The sequence below is a fragment of the Pseudomyrmex gracilis genome, unplaced genomic scaffold (assembly GCF_002006095.1).
Source record: "Pseudomyrmex gracilis isolate BER0280 unplaced genomic scaffold, ASM200609v1 scaffold_17, whole genome shotgun sequence".
Lineage (NCBI taxonomy): Eukaryota > Metazoa > Arthropoda > Insecta > Hymenoptera > Formicidae > Pseudomyrmex > Pseudomyrmex gracilis.
The window spans coordinates 1,288,086-1,293,056 of record NW_018020601.1 but is presented as its reverse complement, the minus strand read 5'-3'; positions in this window follow the sequence as shown (position 1 = coordinate 1,293,056).

Below are 4,971 nucleotides of genomic sequence, written 5' to 3'. Positions count from 1 at the left end.
TTTTATGTATTTCAGTTCATGCCCATTCCACGATAGCGGACAAGGAGATAAGAACTTCACTTTTTAATAACTTCTTTTAATGTTCACGAAAAACACTAAAGTGAGTAAGGCCAAGTCCGAGAGTCGAAATGTGGAGAGGAGGAAGATAAGATATCAAATCGAGAAACTATTGTCGAGTATACTTTCCATTTGTTAGCCGAGAACACTGAAAGAGAAAATTCTTTTTTAGATCTATTCGGTTACTTGTTAAAATGCATGTTTTTTTAAAGCGTGAGTAGATAAAATTAAATCGGTCTTATGCGTAAATCCAAAGGTTGTGTAAAACATTATTTGTATTCATGTTGCATGCTTCTTTGCCGAGTTTAATTACAAAATCGAATTTAAATATTTCATATTTTTCAAGTGGCACTTTGCCACACATTGCAGTTTGACTAACTAGTCTATAACACGAGCCCGAGATTCGCGTTTAATTATTCCGTAATGCAGTATACAAGATGTCCCAAACATTTTGACCAAGTCGAAGTAGATTGACTAATGAAGATAGATTACGTCAAGCTGAATAGAAAAGTTGTATACATTTTGCAAAGTTTGTAATAGTTATTGAGTAGTTAATTAATAAATGTGACCCAATGAGCGCGCGAGAAGAGATAGTCCGAACTCTGTAGGCGTATACGCTTGTCAGCTGTAAAAAAAGATGGCTTAGAGTGCGTTCCAAGTTACGCATGAAATGCATAGAGTGCATTACTGCTGTGCGGCGCTTTAAAATCGTTCCGTTTTGTCAATGCGTATGAAGCGCTTTGGCAATGCCGACTACAATGTAGCCAGCATTCAAACACAATCTGTCTTATTTCAATTAGTGTCAACAGAAAAACATAAAAAAAAGAGAATATAAATGTGTCATGCCGTGATGGAAATATTATTGCATCAATCAAGCAGAACTTGCTCAAAAAATGTAGCAAATTTGAAGCATAACGTGCTATTGTCACATTTCATTCTTCATTTATTTCTCTATTTTTGCTGTGTTGTTTTCTTTACATATTGTGCCTACATAGTTCATTCACTATAATGACACAGCTGAGTGGAATCTGCTGTAAAGTGCTGATTAAATCTGCGTGCATACTGCTGGCATACTGCTATCATTTGGCTATCGGGGTTATACTTAATAATAAGAAGAAAAAAATTTGTAGTTATTGTTGAAAGTATATTGCGCTGCAGTGCAATCTTGCTAAAGACGGACATTTTTATGTTACTTTGACATTGCATTCATATTGCATCTACATTGCACAATTACTGTGCAACATTACAATATTGCAATATGTTTGCAATCTTTTTGTGCTGTATAAGTATGTTATACAGTGTCGCCTGTGTACGTAGCTGGAAATCACCCTTTGTTGCTCATAAACTTGACGGGAAGCACTACCCGTGTCTCTTGATTCTTTCTTTCTCTCTCCAACTCACACTTTCTGTCTTTCTATCTTTTTCTTCTTTCAACGCGTCTGGACATGTATGCCATCTGTTAGCGAGCATACAAACATGCACAAATTTTGGTCTAACGACGATTATGACGTTTCTGAAAACGTGAATTTCTCACTGTCAAAACTTTATCAAATATTTCCGATTAGAAGACAAAAACGAAAAGAACGCAATATTTTTTTTTAATGTTTTATTCTGAAAATAATCGGTTCAGTTGGTAGTGACATTTTGTTCCATGAAAATCTTCTCTCTTTTTAAATACTCGAATTTCGCTTATATAAAGGCATGCCTCTTAAGTTTTATAATAATTATGTATATAATTTCCGTATCAATAACAATTTCAACGGAAGTGTGTTTGTTTTTACATTAATACTCGTGATTCTCATGCATTATAATATAATATGCAGTTATTCTTACAAAATAATAAAATAATGTCAAAAAAAAAAAAAATGTATAAAATTCACTCAAACATTGCGAGTTCTTCGGTTTCTTAGCACAAAGAGTGAGAAATAACAGTATTAAATAATGTGACCTATAAAAAGAACATAAAAAGTTTATTATGGTCCATAATATCAGGTATAGCCGTTACATATTATGCGAAGGATCAATACGTCTAGAATGTTTACACTAATACGCAAAATTATGTTTACAAGTATCATATGTATATATATTTTTTTCTGTCTCATACCTATTATCTGAATGGAATGCACGCTTTGAATTGAACGTAAGATACACAAAACGAATATCGATCTATTTTATCGCGACAATTACGGTAAGTTTTCACGGAAGCTATTAAGAGAAAAAGTATACAAAACAATATCGAACAATGGACGGACTATACACACTTATGCTTGACTGGTGTTATGCTACACAATGAATTTCATATTAACTATAATATCGATAAAAAAGAAATATTTAGCGAGTTAAAAATTGATTCATATGTTTAACGTACTTTTAAACTTTGTTAAAACGCTACACATATTTACAAGATAAACTAATCACAATATGAACAAGTTGTGTACACAATTATTTGTACACAAATATTATACGTGAATATTGCTGCACAATACTCGAATATATAGTGAGAATATATAATGTTGCAATCGATGTAAATGATTTACAAACATATGAATAAACGCTCTTTGAATTTTAGAAAACTAGATTTAAACTTTCACAAACAAAAACACACAAGACCTTTACGATATATTTCGCCTGTCTATTGCTTTTTTGTTTCTTTAATTAATTAATTAATCCTGTGCTTACTTTTTCCGTGTAAAGTTTTAGAAAACGAGATTGATATGTTTTCTGCAATTCATGATTATTATAAATGTTTGTTTTATTAATTATAATAATATTTGTTCTTCTTAAATATTAATGAAAAAGACACAAATATATTTAGTCCGTATTTAAATTATTATATTTGTGGACTATTTAATCTGTGTGCACTTAGATACAATCAGTATACTGTAAGTATCTTAGCTCATGAAATTGCAGACAATGCTTTTTTTATTGATCGCGTTCACCAGAACCGAGCGCTTAGGATGCGTTCGATTTGGGCGCTTTCTCGCTTTAAGCGCTGACGCTTATGAGCGCTTTGTGCACTTATTTTCTTTGACATTTGAACGCTCACTAGCGCTTACATAAATCGTTTGTTTTGGCGATGTGAATGTGAGCAGATGTGAGAACAATTGATTAACCGCTTCTCCGTGGTGATAACTAAGAGTATTTTTTTTTTTAAACAAAGCGCTGACGCTTTAATTGCTTTATCTCGATAGAATAAGCGATTATAAGCGAGAAGTATGACGTAATTGATGACGTCAGTTTGCTCTTCATGAGCGATTATGGGTGCTTTCCAGCTACGTACACAAGCTACGTACACTATGGCTGTGTTCCAAATTTATTGCAAGCGCTGCAAGTATATCGTCATGAAAGCAAGCTAACCAACATCGTTTCAATTTTGCTAAGCACGCTATCAGCACAAATATAGGTTTCAAATTGGAACGATATTTTAGTGAGTTTCAATGCCAGTAGCAGAGAAAGTAAACACAAAATAGATATAATCTAACCCAAAAATATGGAAAACAATATGCAAAAGGATGAATAAAAGAAAAGAATGAATTTGAAAATCACATTAAAGAAATATCCTAGCAAACACAAAGTAACAGTAACGTAACATTAATGTTATAATTTCCCACTCAATGATGTAACTGCAATGTAACATGCCTTGTACGTAGCAGTTACATTGTTGAGTGAGAAATTATAACATTAATGTTACGTAACTGTTACTTTGTGTTTGCTGGGATGTGACTCTTTCTCAGCGTCTTCTGCTAATATGGCTAAATTGTATTTGATATTATTTTCCACATCAATTAGCGTCAATTGTTCCATGGTAGTCGCCATCTTTAATGCTTTAGCTGCTTCACCTCTGTAGTCGCAGCAGGAAGTGACGAAAATATTAATGACGTCATTATGCTTTTGCAGCACTGCCATAGCGTGCTATTACACATTTTAGAACGATGTTTGCAAGTGCTGCCAGCGATGGCAGTAGATTATTTGAAACATAGCCTATGTAACACCATGTCCACTAGTGTGAGTGAGACACACTGATACGCTCTTTCTCACACTCTAATGGACACTGTGTTACATAGTGTCGCCTGTGTACATAGCTGGAAAGCGCCCTATAACGCTAAAGTTAGAAAGATAAGAGCACTGCTTTTAAGCGCTTAAAGCGAGAAAACGCTCAAATCAAACGCATCCTTATTGATAAGCGATTTGTGATTATTACTTATCGTTGGCATATACTTGCAACAGAAGAATAGACCAATTCACAGACACTAAGCACTGAATGCGCTGAATTTTGCCAAACGCGGCCAATTGTTTAAGATTTATTGATGCAATTTCATGTGTACTTTCGATATCAACTGCACATGTCGTTCGTTTACGACCCTGTAAGTTTATTTGTTTATTAAAAAAAAATATCGCGTTGGGATTCAAAAAAATAAAACTTATGATAGTCCCGAAAGTAATATTTATATGTTCGAAGATTAAAAATATTTTCATCAAAATGCATTAGACTACATGCAAAAAGAAACTTTACTTTAAAATGAAAAAAATTCATTTTCTCTATTGTAAGCAGAAACCCGGGAAAAAATGGATTAGATCTAACTTAAATTTAACGAGATAAAAAAATGGAAAAATAGATCTAATTAGATCCAAATTAAATATAAGTAGATCTATTAAATTTACACTTTTATATATTATTAAATCTACTTTAGATCTACTCAGATCTATACTATATTAAAACTACTCAGATTTACTTAGATTTGAGCAGATCTGAATAGATCTGAGTAGATCAAGAGTAGATCTAATAATAAATAAAAGTGTAAATTTCCATAGATTTACTTATATCTATTTAGATTTATTTTTTATTTATTTAGATCTACTTTACATCTATTTAGATTTAATTGAGATCTAATTAGATCTATTTTTCCATTTTTT